Source organism: Pelophylax lessonae (assembly GCF_965119305.1).
Source record: "Pelophylax lessonae genome assembly, chromosome: 5".
NCBI classification, from domain to species: Eukaryota; Metazoa; Chordata; class Amphibia; order Anura; family Ranidae; genus Pelophylax; species Pelophylax lessonae.
This window is the reverse complement of record NC_138772.1, coordinates 224613478-224634734: the sequence shown is the minus strand read 5'-3', so window position 1 is coordinate 224634734 and position 21257 is coordinate 224613478.

Here is a 21257-nt window from a genome sequence, read left to right as displayed (position 1 = left end):
AATATCTAGTGCTCTCTGTAAAAGCTGACATCTGACTCTTACCCACGACCATTACCAAACTGATGGCTGCGAGCTGGTGGATTTTAGCTATGAGCTTGATACAGCTGGCACGGCTTAGTGCTACTCAATGTGAGTGAGCCCATTTTATACTTTTTGTTATAGTAAATACGCTTTTACAGAGGGTACTAGATATTTTGTTTTTGTTTTATATGGCTGATTACTATGCAAACACTTGAATGAGGACTAAGTGGGATCCTGATATAGCCAGGGACATCCAGCCATCCATACAGAGTCCCATTATCCCTAAGGGGGGAACAGCGTACTTTGAATCCCTGGTAAAACAGAAGTCAAAATTGGAGGTGAGCTGCTAGTGATTACTGGTGGTGGATTATTTGAGCACTTGTTTCTCAGTTGATTACTACACACAGAGTTGGCAAGATTATTCATTCGTTTTGGATTGATTATCACTGGAGGATTTCATTGCTTTTTCATGTTTACTTTTTAGATAGATACATTGTGTATATTATTGTTTTATGATGATTTCACTTTTGTTTTTCTGTGATTCAGCTACAATTTGTCACAGATGATTCACGTTATAGAAGTATTTTCTCATGTGTAGCGATTTTTGTGCACACAGATCACCATTTTCAAATAGATGATTGCACTGTATTCATTTTATATCTAGATACCAAACATGATATGCTTTAAATTGTACACGCCTGTGCAGCAGCGACAAACTATGTACATTTTAAAAGCCTTTACAGGTTACCAGTTTAGATTTACAGAGGAGGTCTACTGCTAGAATTACTGCCCTCGATCTGACGTTTGCAGTGATACCTCACATGCATTGTGAAATTGCTTTTTACATATGACTCGAGGCCGATGCTTGCGTTCATCTTTGCGCACAAGCGTGCTTTAGTTGTTTTTTTTTCTAATGATTTTTTTTTGTTTTTTTTAATTTTATTTTTACGCTCTCCCTTTAATTTTTTTTTTCTGGATACAAAAGGGCTGTGATGATCTCCTTCTGAAATTTTAGGAATGATCCAATTCTTCCTGACGCTTTATATAGTACAAAAACTTTGAACACGGCCAATTGAAATAAATATACAGACCGAATTTCTTGTACCAGTGTTTGGCCTTATGGAAAATTAGGCAAGGCCCCATCATCTGGTCATTGAAGTCCACCCCTCCCATGTTAAGGTTGTAGTTGTGGACAGAGAGGGGCTTCTCAACAACACCAGTTGCTGTTGCAGTTTGGACTATTGTATCTGTGTAAATGGAGGGCAGAACGGAAACTTTTCGTTTGACCTTCCACTTCACTGCAAGCAATTCATTATTTCTCAAACAGTCTCTCTCCCCCTGTATAAGTGGGGCAAGCTTTTGGGGAAAGTCTCGGCAATTAGGTCATGCGGTGCCACATGCGCCAATTCCAAATTAAAGAAGGTGTCTTAAAAGTGGCATGCTTGTGTAATAATTGTCCATGTACAAGTGGTACCCCCTTACTGAATATGGGGGACACCAATTCCCAAACAATCTTGCCACTGCTCCTTATCTAGTCTTGGCATCTGGGGGGCTCCACACTGCTATCTTTTCCCAAATCAGGAAAGTCCATATATGTAGCCTGTTGCCCTGTCACTGAGCCTATACATTTTGACCCCATATCTGGCATGCTTGCTGGGAAGAAACTGTTTGAAAACAAGGTGGCCAGAAAACCTAATCAGGGACTCATGTACACAGAAAGCTTGTTGGGGTGTATACAAGACTACAGATTTTTGGTTCGACTGGTTTATGAGGGGCCAAATTTTGTGGAGCCGATCATATCCAAGGTCACCCCAAGGACGAGCGAGTTCATTGTCATTGAAGTGCATAAACCGCATGACTTGCTCATATCTACCCCTGGTCATGGCAGCAGAGAACACTGGCATATGATGAATTGGGTCTGTGGAACAATATGACTGTGACGCATTCTTTTTAGTAATGCCCATGTTGAGGGTTAGGCCTAAAAAAGTCTTGAATTCAGAAACCGAAATATGTTTCCATGCCAATTGTCTGGCAAGGTTTAAATTTGGGTATGCGGCAATATATTGCTTGGCACATAAATTTCTTTGATTTATAATCAATCCATACATATTTTCCATGAAAAACAGCTAAAAAAACCAAGGGGAGTTAAATCTGCTGTTTCAAACTGAATTCTGGGTAGAGCAGTGAATGGGGAAAGTGCAGGTGCTGCAGAATCTCTGGGCTGTTAATCAGGACTTGACCATGCATTCAGGAAGGGCACTCTGGGCTCTATGGGCCTGTGTTCGAATTCTTGGTGGCTGAGGGACACTACTTGTGGTAGCCACCGCACCAGCTTTGACTGCACTTATGGGACTCCCCACATCAAGAAGCGTTACTGCAGTGCTGGTTTGTGTATGACCAGGATGTACTAGGCCGCTGGTGTTCACCAGTTTACCATAACTTAGAGCTGCACTAGTACTGCCACTCTTCTGCATACGAGAATCATCATGCAATTTTACCATCTCAGCAACCTGGGCACAGGGTCAAAAATAAAAAAGGAAGAGGTTGGGACTTTGAGTGAGGCAGGTGGCATACAGCTGATAAAACAATATTGGACAATGGCATATTTATTTATTCAAGAATGACAAAGTTGTACATGGCACATTACAGAAAAGAAACATGTTAATTGATAATCAGAGCTGATATACTTGCCTTGGCATCAAATACATAAAATACATAATTACAAACAATTACAAAATTTCATATATTTCATATATTGATGCATAAATGCATGATTATGATATGGCTGCATTCAGTAAAAGCTCAACGTGTTTCATGCGCTAAACGCACTTCCTCAGGAACCAGATGCAGGACATAAATGAATCAGCTCATGGTTCAAGATGGTGCTGAAAGTAAAGAATAGCTCTTATTATTAACATGTTTCTTTTCTGTAATGTGCCATGTCAAACTTTTTAATTCCGGAATCAATAAATATGCCATTGTACAATATTGTTTTATCAGCTGTATGCCACCTGCCTCACTCAAAGTCCCAGCCTCTTTCTTTTTTTAATTTTTTCAATTGCAGGGATGGAGACGCATGATCTGGCTGTATGTTGCAATAGGGTGCGACTTTCAACTGGAACTGTCAAATTGCATGACAAGTCGCACCAGTATGAACAAGGGCTTAAACTTATGTGATTGTAAAGTCTTGTTTTTTTTTTTCTATTAAAATAAAAAACATGTTATACTTAACTGCAGTAAGTGGTTTTGGACAGGGCAGCCCGGATCCTCCTCTTTTGCTGGAGCTCCTGGCCCCTCCCTCCTGTTAAGTGCCCCAACAGCAGGCAGCTTGCTTTGGGGACATCCGAGTCGAGCTGAAGCTCCATGTATCCATTCAGACATGGATCTGTTATTTGGCCCTGCCCCTTCTCCTAATTGGCTAACTGAATTTGATTAACAGTAGTGGGAGCTAATGGTGCCACTACTGTGTCTCAGCCAATCAGGAGAGAGCATCCCAGGCAGCTGAGGCACTCGTGGACACCGCTGGGTAGAGAGGGGTCTCAGGTAAGTATTAGGGGGGCTGCTGCACACAGAAGGCTTTTTATCTTAATGCATAGAATGCATTAAGAAAAAAAAGCCTTCTGACTTTACGACCACTTTAATGAACAATAAATATTAAAGATTGGTGTTTGTTATAAATGGATAAAAACGTACCAACATCCCAAATGATACTAAATAAGGGAAAAATAGTCTGTGTGAGATCTGGGTGGGAGATCAAAAACACTGTGACTATATTTCACAATGAAGGGGAGGGGGGGGGAAAGGGAGGAAAGGGACAGGAGGGTGGGGGAAAGGCACAGGATGTGGAGGGGAGGGGGGGGGAAGGGGGTGGGAAAAGGGAGGAGGAAAAAGGGAGGGAAGGGAATTAGGGAAGGCAAGGGAGGGAAAACGGAGCAATGGGATAGTGGGGGAGTGGAGAAGGAGGGCTGGTGGGATTTTTGCGGTACTGTGGATCTGGAAAGTATACGACTGTTTTGTATAAAATATAAATTTATTTTACATAGTTAAAATCACAAAAAACGTACAACTGAGACATACAATTAGAATGCAAAACATATATCACTGTATCCAATGTTGACATAGAGGCAGAAAACAGGCAATTGATATAAACACATAGGACAATAACCGGTGGTCAAATGAGCACCTGGCATCTACCCAACATGTTTCGCGGACAATTGGATCCGCTTCTTCAGGGGCCTTAGTACAAGATAATATTATTTTGCCTTTAGGTTCCTGTGTGATAGAAAATATACATTAGAATACTGCATATGAATTAATGCGTCAGGAAGCCACTTCACGCACGTGCACACCAGTGCCCCATGCCTATCCCGCCCCATACAAGCACAGGCCACCACCCAGTAAACGTCTCACCAACGGATGTGGAGGGGATATAGGCATGCAGTGAACAATGAATAAGAGTGCTCAGGTTTGGAGATATAAGAAAAAAAAAAGGAATTCTTTCTTTCAAGAGATAAAAATACCTGTATATAGACCGTAATGGTAAGTATTTGTTGCCAGAGATGCCTACAACACTGTATCCCATCAGCATGACATAGGTTATGTCACTCTCTGTGAAAGCAGAGAGGTTCTAAATTAGTACTAATGAAGGACAGCCAGACCTTCATGGTTAGGGACAAGAGTTATGCAATTAGAGGGCTGGGCTTACCGAGCCTTTGAAGATGTGTGACCTGTCAAGCCGGACTGAGTGAACACTTGAGAGCTAGGACTCGATTTTGGGGTGCCAGGAGCCTTGGTTTAGGTTTGAACAGTGGAGAATTGAGGTAGATTATTCTCCCAGTGAGGGGAGGGGGGGGGAGGGAGAAGGGAAAAGATATCGCCCTATCGTCACCGGCACTGCACAGTTTAGATCAATAAAGAAGAGACAGGGTCAAAAACAAATTTGAAGCTAGAATCAGTGTTCAAGTCTCAGCACAAAGGCTCCACACTGCTTACCTCTATGTAGTCTGATGGCGTAGACAGCGGCATCTGAAATGATGATGCCGGTGTGCTGTTTTTAAATGCCTCCCCTCAACCCGGTGCGGTGACGCACATCCGGGCAGATATGACGTCAGCACGCCGAGCCAGGTCCCTAACGGCGCAGTCCGAGAGGCGGAGCATGCGCCGTGCTGTGCAGCAATCAGCCGCGATCGCAGCTGTGCACAGCCACCAGGCCGGATATAGGCGGGAACAAAGTCCCGCTGTCTCGGCCGGCCCAGGGACCACACATCCGTTGGAGGTGTTGGGCAAAGGCGACCCCTGCAAGGGGGGCGGGGAATAACATGGGATTGCGCACGTGCAGTGGCTAAAATCAAACAGCATTAAAGGAAAGGTTTTAAAGACACATTAAGTATCAATAGCCAAATAATCATTGTGCAATATATTGAACAGTGAGTAATAATACATAAGGTATACAAAACACCCATTTTAATATTCTTATATATTATACAACTTACAGCCGCTCGGACATAGATTGCCCATCTGTGGCTGTCAGAGAAAATATCAACAATGTTTTGGTTATTTCCTGTGTGTAAAAAACACACAGGTTACATAGTTAAACATAGAAACTTTGTGTCACTGGTATTAAGCAAAAACATATTTATTAGCATTCATGGGAATACAGAGAAAGAGTCGATTTAATAAGCAAAAACTAGAAAAAAAGGGATAGACTTTGCTCCCGAATCCCCTGACTGGACCAGTGGGAGCGCAAGACACTGAATGTGTGACCTGCCAATCCACCTTTCTGCACAAGATGGAAACCAGCGTGGTCATTGGCGAACTTGGAGCCACCCGGAAAACATCCCGCAGGTATACACAGACTCAGCAGCATATATGCATCTAAAATAGTAGGTCCAAAAAAATTTTGGACCATAAGAGCAAAAGGCCACATAAAGAGACCCACAGGAACTGAACTTAAGTGTATAATAAAGTGGCCAAGAGAATTGGCCAAAGGGGTCACCCAGTGATGTACAATGGGTATCTTGGCTATAAAAATGGAACTAGTTGGATTATCCCAGGAAGGGTTTTCTGCCTGTATGTCAACATTGGATACAGTGATATATGTTTTGCATTCTAATTGTATGTCTCAGTTGTACGTTTTTTGCGATTTTAACTATGTAAAATAATCTTATATTTTATACAAAACAGTCGTATACTTTCCAGATCCACAGTACCGCAAAAATCCCACCAGCCCTCCTTCCCCACTCCCCCACTATCCCATTGCTCCGTTTTCCCTCCCTTGCCTTCCCTAATTCCCTTCCCTCCCTTTTTCCTCCTCCCTTTTACCACCCCCTTCCCCCCCTCCCCTCCACATCCTGTGCCTTTCCCCAGGGCCGGACTGGGTATGAAAACCAGCCCTGGAAAAAATGACATACCAGCCCCATAGCATTGCGTCATTATACCAGCGCCACCCCTCAGTAAGCCCCCCCCCCTCCCAGTACAGACCCCTCATTAAGCCCCCCTCACAGGACAGACCCCTCGGTGAGCCCCACTCACAGGACAGACCCCTCGGTGAGCCCCCCTCACAGGACAGACCCCTCGGTGAGACCACCTCACAGGACAGACCCCTCAGTGAGCCCCCCTAACAGGACAGACCCCTCAGTGAGCCCCCCTAACAGGACAGACCCCTCAGTGAGACCCCCTCACAGGACAGACCCCCTCACAGGACAGACCCCTCAGTGAGCCCACCTCACAGGACAGACCCCTCGGTGAGCCCACCTCACAGGACAGACCCCTCGGTGAGCCCACCTCACAGGACAGACCCCTCGGTGAGCCCCCCTCACAGGACAGACCCCTCGGTGAGCCCCCCCTCACAGGACAGACCCCTCGGTGAGCCCCCCTCACAGGACAGACCCCTCGGTGAGCCCCCCTCACAGGACAGACCCCTCAGTGAGACCCCCACCCAGGACAGACCCCCTCCCAGGACAGACCCCCTCACAGGACAGACCCCCTCACAGGACAGACCCCTCAGTGAGACCCCCTCACAGGACAGACCCCCTCACAGGACAGACCCCCTCACAGGACAGACCCCCTCAGTGAGACCCCCTCCCAGGACAGACCCCCTCCCAGGACAGACCCCCTCCCAGGACAGACCCCCTCCCAGGACAGACCCCCCAGTGAGCCCCCCTCACAGGACAGACCCCTCACAGGACAGACCCCCTCACAGGACAGACCCCTCAGTGAGCCCCCCTCACAGGACAGACCCCCCAGTGAGCCCCCCTCACAGGACAGACCCCCTCACAGGACAGACCCCTCAGTGAGACCCCCTCACAGGACAGACCCCTCAGTGAGCCCCCCTCACAGGACAGACCCCCTCACAGTACAGACCCCCTCACAGCACAGACCCCTCAGTGAGACCCCCTCCCAGGACAGGACAGACCCCCTCACAGGACAGACCCCCTCACAGGACAGACCCCCTCCCAGGACAGACCCCATTCCAGTAGAGACCCCTCAGTAAGCCCCCCACCTTCACTCCCCAGTACAGTTACAGTGTAAGTTGTGTGCCCCCCCCCTCCAGCGGTATGGTGCTCACTGCTCACATACCTTCCTCCGAGTCCTGATGATGGTGCCAGCCATGTCATGCATAGTCGGCAACCTGCAGGCAGTCACTCAGACTTCAAGATTTCATCCACCGCGCGCAGCCGCCCCCCGCCGGATGTGACGTCATGCTGCTCACAGCAGCTGACGTAGCCGCTCACAGCGTCCAGAGCCACTCTGTCTGGATCGCAGCAGGAGCGGGAGCCGGGGGCGGGGCTGCAGCGCCGCGGCCGGTGTACTGCCGATAGTTTAAACTTAGTACACCGGCCATCATCACAGCGGCCGGTACACCGGCCCGGCCCCAATGCTTAAAGCGGCGCGGGCGGCCCTATCTTAAAGCGGCCCCAGGGTCGGCGGCCCACCGGGGAGTTTCCCGGTATCCCGGTGCGCCAGTCCGGCCCTGCCTTTCCCCCACCCTCCTGTCCCTTTCCTCCCTTTCCCCCCCCCCCCCTCCCCTTCATTGTGAAATATAGTCACAGTGTTTTTGATCTCCCACCGAGATCTCACACAGACTATTTTTCCCTTATTTAGAACAATAAATATTGCTCTTTGTATCGCAACCCCTCTCTCATTTTTATACATGGTATATACTTTCATGACCAGTGTGTTTGTTTTACCTTTTTTAACAAGGTTTTTTAATAAGGCAAATTAAAAAAAGTGTATGTAAATGTTGCACTTGAAGTCAATAGGTAGTGAAACCCAAGTAACAACAGCAGTTTCCTTCTTGCAGAGATGGAATAGTTATGCATGTTTAGTTATATGAAGGATGAGTCAAAGCAAACATACAGTGCTGGGATTTCATAATAAAAAATGAGAGTCTTGTACCATGGATCAAATGCTTGTTTGCATAACAAAGATGTTTTTATAAATATTTTTAAATCAAATTATATCAGTTCATAATTGTTATATCTCTATTAATTTAAAAGCTAGAATAAAATAAAGCAACATTATACATAGTAACTAAAAATGTTTATACCGCAATTTGTACTTCATAACTTTAAGTTTGAGAACAGTTACTCTATATACAGTGGTGTGTGAATAAATACTCAAAGCAGAAGTGTTCTGCCATTTGATGTTGTTCAACCAAGACATCTAATCTTTAAATAAATGTTTTTTTACAGGCTGATGTTTAAAATGAAGAATGTGTTACCTAACACAATGGCACAAAAACTATTTGTTAACAGTTCCAGATTCAATGGTAATGTATTGCTTCACAACTCTCACACTTATGCGACGGGATTTTACCGCGATTTTGCGCCGCGATTTTGACGTGACTTTGCCGCGATTTTGACGCGATTTTGAAAGCTATGGCTATGGCTCAAAACGCAATCAAATCGTGGCAAAGTAGTGCAGGAACTACTTTGAAGTCGGTGTGACTTCAAAACGCACTGATATGAATGGGGCTCATTGAAAATAATGGAAAACGACTTGTCATGCGATTTTGCGGTGCAAAATCGCGGGACAAGTCGCACTAGTGTGAAAGGGGCCTAAAGATAGTTTATTTTGTATTAGGTTTGTCAAGATATCTGTAAATATTTTAGGGAACTGAGGAATATTATTTGTGTATCACTCTTAACTCAATGGTTATGCTTAATTCTAAACTGTTTTCAAGAATATAGATGTGCTTACACACTAAGATGTTTCAAAATCTTTGCCCACGTTCACATTGCTCTGATTTGATATGCAATTTGACATGTCAAATCGGAGTCAATTGCCAGCAATGGCACTGTCCAAATCGGTGCGATGCTGACTTTGTGGTACTGCACCGATTCCCAAAAGCAGTTTCTGCACTACTTATGGTGACTTGGGGGCGTTTTGAATAGATATGTGTGCAGGAATCCACACAGATATCTGGTAAATCGCCCCCCAAGTCGGACTGAAAATGCCGGTTTGAAATCATGTGAGTTCAGCTGAACTCGCACAATTTCAAGCCTGCCTCAGTGTGAACCTTGGCTTTGAAGTGGTTTTTCTATAACCATTTGAGTCCCCAGTACCATTTTAAAATGGCAAAGGAAGAGCAGCTTCTTGTCTCAGAGCTGTTTACAAATGGCACCAGGAGTCAGCAGGTCCTGGCAGAGGTGCAGGCTGGAATCACTGGCTGCAAGGGGCAGCCACCAGCCAGCATTAAGCCCAGAAGCTGAAATTATTTGTTCATGGGTTTCTAAAGTTTTTTTAGATCGTGTGATGTTACCACTCTATAAGAGATATAAATAAACACAACTGTTTTTTTCCTAAAGCTGGTTATAAACTGAACAGGCTGAACAAAAATAATCTAACAAATTCCTCCATCCACGCTATATAGTGTGGATGTATAAGTCACCCACTGTGCCAATTTTATTCTGACAACCTGGCTCACCAGTTGTCACAATCATTGCATCTGATTGGATGCAGCAAGTTTTTCACTGACAATTTTCTGCTCTGCTCCTTTGATTTTTTGAATCGAACAGCGCCAACCACTGAGCAAAACTCCCATACACTGTATAGTCAGCATAACATACATTAGAACTATTGGGTGTTGTAAACGTAAAAGTTATATACAGTATCTCACAAAAGTGAGGACACCTCTCACATTTTTGTAAATATTTTATTATATCTTTTCATGTGACAACACTGAAGAAATAACACTTTGCTACAGTGTAAAGTAGTGAGTGTACAGCTTGTATAACAGTGTAAATTTGCTGTCCCCTCAAAATAACTCAACACACAGCCATTAATGTCTAAACCACTGGCAACAAAAGTGAGTACACCCCTAAGTTAAAATGTCCAAATTACCCATTTTAAGTGTATGTAGTTTTTGTTTGCTAAAGCCCATCCATTCCAAATTTGAATTTTAAATGCAAGACATATTTTGAACTACTTTTGAAAGACATTTGTCAAGCTGTTGAATGTACTGAGAATTTTTCAACAAATTTTTGTTTAAAAATCTACTAGTGTATAGCCAGCTTTAGTCTTCTTGAAGCCAGAAGACCAGGAACATGATTTAGAATTGCTTAGTATTTTGGTGGATGCAAGCAAAGCTGTGTTATGTGCAGAGATTACTTTAGTGCACTGTGATGCACTAGATGCAGTGGGAAGTGAGGTCTGCCAGGTGTACTGTTCTTCAGTGTGAGATGCAAGGAGGAATGCTCAAAAAAAGCTTTGTGTTGAGGGTAAAATGTTTGAGTGAGATGCCCAGGCTGAAATTTTCTGCAGTGTGAGTAGGCCAGATGTCTGCACAAAAACAAAGCACAAATAAGGAAGGTATCAATATTAATATGTATTGGCTTCCCTGAACCCCACAGAGTTTGCTGCTGAGGCTGCAATATTGATAACGTATACATAGCAGAGTCCATTTACACAGTAGTTGGGGATAGAGTGAGGATGCTGCTCTGCCCATGTGGCTGCCTGGGAATTCTTTTCACAGCCCTCTATATAGCTGGCATATTGAGAGGAGGCGGCTACATATGTATTGGCTTTCTCCATGCCTATATTGGCGAGGTTTATATTTATTATTTATATATATATATATATATATATATATATATATATATATATATATATATATATTTATTATTATTCTCTTTGTAAGTGGAATAAACATTTTATTTCTATTAATACAATAAACATAGTTATCTTCACAATCTGGGGGGTTGCTTTGTGTTTAAAGCTTTTGTGCTTCTGTGTTTCTGCAATACAAAAAAAAAAAGTAGTGGATTGATTGTGATAGTAATCTGGCTCTAGGAGTGTGTGTCCTACTGTACATTTCACAGTCATGCAAAATCTGAACAGTGCACTACATATGCAGTATAAGACATCCTCCTGCATGGTGAAATTGGGGACCCCCCATCCCACATGGGACTGAGAGACCATTATGTATAGATTGGGGGATAGTTTTAAAGTACACTTTTACTTAATCTTAAGTGGATGTCAAATACCTCCTTAGATTAACGTGAAGATATTTTTTTCAGCCGACACTTCCCTCACATGTAAAAGCAATCATAGCAGCTGTCTCCTCCTGCCGCCCTCCAGTGCTTCTACCGGCTAACCTGTACTATCGGGAGACAGAGAATTAATCAGCCGACAGGTGGCAGTTTGCCATAGAGCTGACCGTGGACCAGATGGTCCCTAGCCCCCTCTATGACCCACAAGCAATGTTACTGATGTTTTTTTAGCTAGAAAGCCTGGGATCGGTTTTTGTTTTTTTTTAATCTCAGGCTTTCCAGCATAGAGGAAAGATGTGGGGACTTATAGACCCCAGATCTCTCCACAAAAAGGACCTTTCATGCCCTTTTTCTATTACAAGGGATGTTTACATTTCTTGCAATAGGAATAAAAGTGATAAAAAATGTTTTAAGAAAAAGTGTAAAAAAAAAAAAAAATACAATAAACAGTAAGAAAAAAAATTAAAGCGCCCCCCTTCCCCACGTCCCCCTTCCCCGCGCCCCCCTTCCCCCACGCAGAAGCAAATGCATATGTGGGTCGCGGCCGGGTATGTACACAGTGTTCAAATCACACATGTGAGGTATCTCTGCGAAAGTTAGAGTTGGAACAATAATTACCAAGAATAGCACAAGACCTTCTCTGTAACTTTAAACTGGTAACCTGCAAACATTTTTAAAGTTTAGCCTATGGAAATTTTTGAGTACTAAAGTTTGGCACCATTCCACGAGTGTGTGCAACTTTAAAGTGTGACATGTTAGGTATCAATTCACTCGGCCTAACATCATCTTTCACAGTATACAAAAAATGGGGCTAAATTTAGTGTTTTGTATTTTTAATTCATGAAAGTTTTCCAACAAAATCGTGTTTAAAAAGTTGCTGCGCAAATACCGTGTGAAATAAAAAATTGCAATGACCGTCATTTTATTCCATTGGGTCTCTATTAAAAAAAAAAAAAAAAAAAATATATATATATATATATATATATATATATATATATATATATATATGACGTTTGGGAGTTCTTAGTAATTTTTAGGAAAACAATTATGATTTTTACATATAGGAGAGGAGTGCCAGAAAAGGCCTGGGATGGAAGTGGTTAAGTAGCTTGCCTGAGCAACCCTTCTTGCTAGCTTGAATTGTGAAGAGTTTGTATTCTGCTGATTGTTGACATCACAACTATGAACACTTTTCACTGTGGTGAACAAAATGTATCACTTTATTATCATGCGTTACCTTGCCCCTGTAATATTGCTGTTTAGGCTTGTGGATACTGAAAAATACATTATTATTTACCTCCACCTCATAATACATGTATACGTTGTCATGCCCTGAGCACCCTGCGTTATACCTCACATGTTAAACATTTTTCTAGCAGAACTATTCAGCGTTCAATAATGAATCTGTAAGAGAGCACAGGGATAGCAATACAAATAAACTAGTTATTAAACAGAATAGGTTATATTAGGAATTAGGATCCTCAATAATGCTGTAAGAGAAAATTAATTTGTAAATCATAGTGAGGGGAAAAAAGGGATGAACCTAAGAAACGTGAAAAACCCTGAAAACTAAAGTATACTCTTATATAAAATATTTTGGTCTGTAAAAATGACTACATGCTATGGCTTTCTGTTTTACAAGAATTATTGTAATCTTTTCTCACAGATTTGACAGTTGGAGACATTCTACAGAATTCAAGCAGTTTTGTGTCAGAAGTAACATCACTAACAAACATTTCAGTGGAAACTGCTAATGTAGCTTTAAGAATAGAACTGTCTAAACTTCAGGTACAGAATGTCATTTTCTCAAAATTTGTATGAATAGTATAACTGTGTGTAATCATTTTATAGCTCCTAGCGGCAGGTGACTGCACTGGAGGTGGATCCTCTGTGTCAGTGAGGGATTGGCGTGGACCGTACCAGGGGACCGGTTCTAAGTTACTACCGGTTTTCACCAGAGCCCGCCGCAAGGCGGGATGGACTTGCTGCGGCGGTAGCAACCAGGTCGTATCCTCCGGTAACGGCTCAACCTCAAAGACAGCTGATTCAGGCGCGGTACAGAAGGACAAGGCAAAGGCAGGGTCAGACGGAGCAAAAGGTCAAGGCAGGCGGCAAGGTTCGTAGTCAGGGGCAACAGCAGAAGGTCAGATACACAGGCAGGGAACGATACACCAAAAGCTTTCTCAAGGCACCAAAGGCAACAAGATCCGGCAAGGACAGGAAGGGGAAGTGGGTTTTTATCGGATTTGGACTGATTGGACCAGGCACCAATTAGTGGTGCACTGGCCCTTTAAATTTTAATGCAGCGGCACGCGCGCGCCCTAGAGAGCGGGGCCGCGCGCGCCGGGAGGAGGAAGGAACCCGGCGTGCGCCGGGAGTCTGAGCAGAGAGGACCCGGCGGGAGAGTGCCGCAGATGCGGGGGAACAGCGCTCACGGTCGGGGACGCCGACCGGAGCGCTGCAGCCCGCAGGACGCCACGGGACCCGGAGCACTCGGCGTTACAGATACGTTGTCAGTGGGGGTGTTATCGCAAAGCCTGAGTTCTGCATGAAAGGGCACACGCCATAATGTGAACACTGGTTTAAACAGAATTGAGGAATTAACATTGTCATTGCTGAGGCAGAAGAAGGACAATTCTCATTAAATGACCAGCTGAAAGAAATATATAAGGCGAAAGGTGGAGGGGATGCACAAAAAATGAAATTGTAGCTACATTTGTTACACATGTCAGTACCCAAATGGATGTAGGTGGATCATGATGGGGTGGAATGGGCAGCTTTCTACAGCCCCAGCCTCATGGGCGGCCCATAAAGATGCTACATTTCTTAAAATGTTTGCCTTTCATAGTAAGTCAGTTTCAACTTTCCAAATATTTTGGCTTATTTTTTTTAGAAGGAAGTAAGCAATAGTGAGTCGGAGATAATTAAATGATCATGCCCAATAGGTATACACACCCCTTGTATCTGGAAACATTGTTTTTCTACTATGTGTCTTCACTGCATACATAATTTGCAAAGAGTATACCACTACATGGGATACCATTCAAAATGAAAATTATTCAGAAATTCTTCACCAACATGTGAGAAGCAAAAACAATTCCTACATACAATGACATTTCTGCATAATTAAATTAAACTGGTGGGGGTCATAGTTTGAAAACAGCCCAGGACCCAAGATACAATTAATCGTGCATTGTAAACACACTACGCAAATGTTACATGTTCCAGTTCTACAATGCAGACACAAAAGGGTACCTGCACATACTTTCAGACACATTTTTTGCTAATTTGTTTTACCATATTTTTATTGAAAAGCGTTCAAAGAAAATTAAAATTACAAGCAATCAAATAGAATATGTTACATTTCCTGTCAATAGGAGGATAGACACATGAAAACAAAACTTGGTTTATATAATGCAAACGATGTAAAAAAATTATAATATAACTAAACCAACATTCTATAATAAAAATCCACAACAAAGTAGTGATATTGGTCATGTCACCAATATGTTCGGACACCCCGATAGGAACAAACTGTGTCCGGTTGTGAACATGGCCAATCATCACTCTCTTAATCAAGAAATACATTTGTATTTTTAAATTTTGAATTTCTGAGTGTTGTTTTGTGTTAAATCAAGGTTAAAGTGGAGTTAAGGGAAAAATTAAACCGGTTAGTATTGTATATGTACATAAAGGAAGCCTTCACAACTTCAAATACAGGTATAATGTAATATTTTTGGGGCCATTAGTCATGGTTATGGTTATCATTGAGGTATACCGATTAAGTGGTATCTCTGATACGTTTTTTTTGTTTAACGAGGAAGGGGATTCTGGATGAAGAGATTCTGAGTAGTGAATCCAGCATGCCCATGTATTAATGAATTTGGTAGGATTATCTTTTGCTATGTGTATCAGTTCTTCCATTTCTAGTTTGCCGTACATAGTGGATCCAATCCACTATTGACGGTGGGGTAGATGAGCCCCATTTTAGAGAAATACATCTTTTAGCTGCGTTTACAAGATGTAGTGCCTGGGATTTGTGATAAGTGGAATGTGGGAGGGAAAAGTGGTGTAAAAGTTATTGCGTGGGTATAAAATCTAGAGCATATGTGGTCATTTTTGATTTAGTTTCATGTATTTCTTTCCAAAAGGGTTGAACTTTTGAATATGACCACCAAATATGTAATAGTGATCCACGTTCGACTTCACATCGAGGTGGTGATGATGTGAGTGAAAATTTGCTTAATCGAACGGATGTAAGATACCAGTTAGCCAGTACTTTGTAGCCAGATTCTTGAGTAAATTTTACTGTGCCTTTAAAGTTCAGTGAACCCTGTCAAAGATGGGAAAAAAATCTGGACCTCTCCCTTACGGAAAGGGAATGAGACAATACCCAGCACAACATCCATAAAGGTACAGTAAACGTTACAATTTAAGAATCTGACTACAAAGTACTGGCTTACTAGTATTTTTTTGCTAAGCTGATGTCTTAAATGTTGGACTGCCTTAATTTGAAAGTTTCAGCAATTTCTGGTAATATTGTGCACTGGTCCCACACCTCTCACCTCCTACATTTTCCTATTTGCCCCCTCTCACCTTTTAGAGAATCCTCTCTGACACCTTTAAGGAAAAAAAATGTATAAATACCTTATTTCCTGGTGTCTTGGGTTGGTTGTGTGATGTCAAACGTCCTCTCCATGGGATTGTACACCCCGTTAATACCCATCATACCATAAAAACACCTAAAGTAGAAAATAAACACACAACATGGATTGTGGGAAATTGTAGGCCACGGCACCTTTATTGGGTTTAAAACAATTTTAATTATGAAATTAACTTTAACCTTTAATACCAAACAGAACCGCTGTTAACCATTACCAGACCAACATGCTTAGTCACTAAGACTCAAGCAGCAATATCCCATGCCAACCAGATAACCGTTTACCATCTGCTTTCCACCCACAAAGTGGAAGACATTACCCAAAAGCCAGGTTACCAACCTGTTCTCGTCCCACCACCATGGCCTAAACAATTACTCTTTACAATCAAGCATTGAATATGCCCCTACCAATATCTGAGAAAAGGTGCCAAAAACACACCTCCCAAATGTCTCAAATTATAAAGAGGGACACCCTTTTACACGGTAAGTACCAAAGGACATGTCCCCGGTTACAGGGACCTCAAAGATCTAATATGCAGAAAATGATTGGCTAAACAGCATAAGTGCTTTTTTATTACCTCTAACTTTTACTTTATAATGGCTTTTCAAAATACCAAATGTAGTAATCTAGATGCTGGATAAAAAGTTTATTGCAGCATAACACTTTTGGCAGTAAAATAGTACATTTTGTATAGAGATGTATAGAGATGTGCACATCAGACCAAACGTGGGACAACTGAAGCTGCACGAGGGACAGAGGGATTTGGTGCCAAAGGAGGAACAGTTGGGCTCTATGCCAAACAATGCTAGACCCCTGATGAAACTCTCCAGGTCACAATAGAGAAAAACGAAGTTTCTAATAATAGTATACAAGAAATCAGCATATCAATCAATTTACATTGTATGGTAACTTTACCATGAACTGAAGCCCAGGCCTAGAAAACCATTAATTGTAGCCTGAACAGTTCTTATTTTATTTAGAAGGTCTAATATTTTGAATCCACCTAAATCATTCCCTTCCAGGTGAACAACATGGAATTCCAACACAGCTCACACTTGCCAATAAGGAATATGAGCACCCAGCTTTTTAAATCATATATCTCATATAACCTGCAAGAGAGCTGGAATTTTAACAGGAGGAAAAATAAAATCCTCCACACCAGAAAACATATGACTGTCAACTATTCAAACTATTATTTTTTTTCTAATTATTATTAAAGGTGGGGACGTGCGTAATGAATGCAAAGAGCAGGACAGACATAAACAGCAGGGCGCCCATCTACGTCCTGATGCACTCCCAATTTAGCAGCTGCATATCCTGCACCATAAACATCTTTTACGGACAGATTTAAATTATGATTCTGATAAAGGAGAGTCATTCACATGCGACATCTGATTCTGCAAATACTTCTGTCCAGCAAGTTAACAAATTACCTCAACTAACCAGACTGAACTGAGTGGGAAAGCAGTTCTAAAGTGTTTTATATGCAGAAGAAAAGATTGATTCCATAGCAGTAGCGAAATTACATGACAGGTTGAATGCAATTTGTGACCCATAGCATATAAACATAGTTACTTTCGGAACTCCTTACCAAAAGCAAGAATTATATGCAAAGTGATTGTGTCTCAAACTCCTTCTAACAGTTTTGATGAAAGAGTGTGGAAACAACCACTTTAATACATGTCATATAAAGGCCAAAAGACTTCTGAAGAGTCCTCAAAGAAGAAGCAACCAGTGGCATAGATAATGCAGGTTTTTTATGCAAGGGAATTGAGTATCGGATATAACTGCAAGCAAAAAAATGGTGTTTAGGAAATTGTAGGCCTTTGCTCACTGCTGGGATAACTGGAGTCCTGAAACACTAGAAACAAGCCAAAACAAAGCATCTGCTAAAAAATATTTTACTACCCTGAACATTTCTCACTTTAACCCAAATAATAAATGAAGACCAAGAAGGACCAGATATCTTAGACAGTTAATTGCATAAAAACGCTATTCTAACATTTATCAATAAGGCTACTCACTATTAGGCAATGGGGCTACTCACTATGAGGCAATGGAATCCCAAGCCTTAGCCGCCTCACCATCCCACCTCCCTGCTCTTCACTCCCTGCTTGAATGGTCACCAGCTGTTCCCCTTTACTCACTCCATTGGTGTGGCGCCTCGGGACATCTCTGACCTAGTTTACCACACTGTCAACCATTTGCCGTCCCTCTGGCTGGTCCTGGTGCCCCACAGTGAGTCCAGCCGCAGTGAAGCAGTGCGAAAGCTCTAGACGTAGTGCATGTGGGAGAGGAAGTTTCGACTGTGCCACCCTTGGCCCGCTCGGCCATGGTAGATACTGGGGACCAGTGGTGAGATAAGGAGCAGAGGCACCATGAAATAAAGGTATGAGAGCCCGGATAATACTTTCCTGAGGGGAAGGAGGGGTAACCAGCCTTGGAGACCGGTGCCCGGATGCAACGGGAAGAACCACCAAGTGGGTGAAGGACCAGAGCAGCGGTCAGGAGGACCCTAAACTGGAAAGGACAATAAGAAGAACATTTAAATCCTAAACCCTAAAGTGCACTAACCTGGCTGACAGCCATTCCCCCCGCTGACTCTACACAAAACGTCGTGAGAATTTTTGGTTCCTTTCCTTTCGTGACTTTACTCCTTCTTTTTTTTTCTTCCTTTATTGGACCTAACCTCTCCTTTTCTTTTTTGGAAAAGTGATTGTAATTCTAAGAATTTAATTTATGCAACACTGCCGGAGGTAGATGTTTACCCGTTGTAGCGATTTTTTATCACCTGTTGGATAGAAACTGTGCAATTTGCTAACATGATTGACAACCCCTAGGGGGGGCAGTAAGCACAAACCCAAGAATGAGAGGCAAGTCAGCAAGTAGTGGTGCGACCACAAGGTCACCTAAAGTGAGTGCCAGTCCTGGTACAATCAAAAAATGTATGCTTCACGAAGACACCATAGAAAAACTGCCCCCAGAGAAATTGCAAGGAACCCGCTTGAAACAATAAGAAGTAAAGGAAAAAAGTGGTCAAAACAGGGCATCATTAGGCCTGACCTCCGTGGATCAAACTAGATCAGATCAAGAATCAGATGTTGATGTCGGACCAGACTGCAACGCAGAACAAAGGCAGAACAGAACAAACGTAAAACAAACATCAATTGCCCAGAAAGTGGGAATGGCTGTCATGTTAGCAGCACTAGAAAAATACCTAAAAATAGAACTAACAACAATTTGTAAATACTTGGAAAAGAGACATGACAGTTATATAAAGATAATAAGGGGCTTAAAAAGAGAGGTGAAAGAGCTAAAAATGGAACACAGGAATTTCGCTTTTAAAATGGAAGACCAAGAAAATAAGAGTATAAGGAAGAATTTGAGAATACGTGGTCTACCAGAACAGACACACAGGGAGGACTTAGCTACTTAACCACTTACCGCCCGCCCGCCGTCATATGATGGCGGGACGGTGCGGCAATTATCCTGGGCGGACGTCATATGACGTGACCCAGTAAATGCACGGCAGGCGCGCGATCGCGGGCGCGCCGCCGTGCACTGCCGGTGTCGGCGTGTCCCCGGGACACAGCTGGTCACCGGCAGGGGGGAAACAGCCAATAGGCATGGCTGTTTCCCACGTGATCGGCTGTGTTTCAATGACACAGCCGATCACAATGGAGGCGCCCGGGAGATGACCGCGCATGCGCGATCGGGAGCGCGCAGCGCGGTCATGTCGGTGGCACTGTGTTCCGTAGGAACACAGCTGTCACCGGCGGTAGTAAACAGTCACTGACAGTGACTGTTTACTATGTGATCGGCTGTGAATCCATTCACAGCCGATCACAAAATGTAAACAAAGAGCAGTAACTCACTGTTACTAGCTCTTTTCCCCTCATACAGCTTCCAGTATGAGGGGAGAAGAGCTAGAAACATTGAGTTACTGCTCTGTACCCCTGTAAAAAGTAAAAAGCACACAAATAAAGGTCCCCACACAGTCCTCAGCCCCCCCCCAATGTCCCCTGTCACCCAACAGTCACCTCATCAGTGCCCAGAAATTGACACCCATAAGGCTACGTTCACATGTGAGAGTAGCGATCGCAGGCAGAATAACCGCGATTCTGCCCGCGATCCGGAAATCATTGCAAATCGCGGGACGCCTGTGCGTTGCCCGTGATTTGCAATAGCACCCCAAATGCTGTGCGATGTTGCCGCCATTTCCGCCTGCCGAATCGCGGTAACATCGCGCAAACATCGCATGATGCCCAAAAAAGGTACAAGAGTTTCTTTGGGGCGTCATGCGTTGTTTGCGTGATGTTACCTCGATTCGGCAGGCGGAAATCGCTGCAACATCGCACAGCGTTTGGGGTGCTATTGCAAATCACGGGCAACGCACAGGCGTCCCGCCATTTGCAATGATTTCTGGATCACGGGCAGAATCGCAGTGATTCTGCCCGTGATCGCTACGCTCACATGTGAACATAGCCTAAAATTCACCGGTCACCAGAGACTGCCATCAGTACCGCCGTGCACCATCGCCCGTCACCTGTGACACCATCAGTGACCATCGCCCGTCACCTGTCACCCCATCAATCACCGTCACCTGTCACCCCATCAAACATCGTCACCTGTCACCCCATCAGTCACCGTCATCTGTCACCCTATCAATCATCGTCATTTGACACCCCATCAGTGATCGTCACTTGTCACCCCATCAATCATCGTCACATGTCACCCCGTCAGTGATTGTCATTTGTCACCCCATCAATCATCGTCACTTGTCACCTCATCAATCATCGTCTCCTGTCACCTCATCAATCATCATCACCTGTCACCCCATCAGTCATCGTCACCTGTCACCCCATCAGTCATCGTCACCTGTCACCCCATCAGTCATCGTCACCTGTCACCCCATCAGTCATTGTCACCTGTCACCCCATCAGTCATCGTCACCTGTCACCCCATCAGTCATCGTCACCTGTTTGTCATATACATGCAATCACTTACTGACCGCCTAACGACTATATGCGTCGGCCATTAAAAGCTAAATACTGGAGTTATGGCAGCAGATAGCCCCCATAAC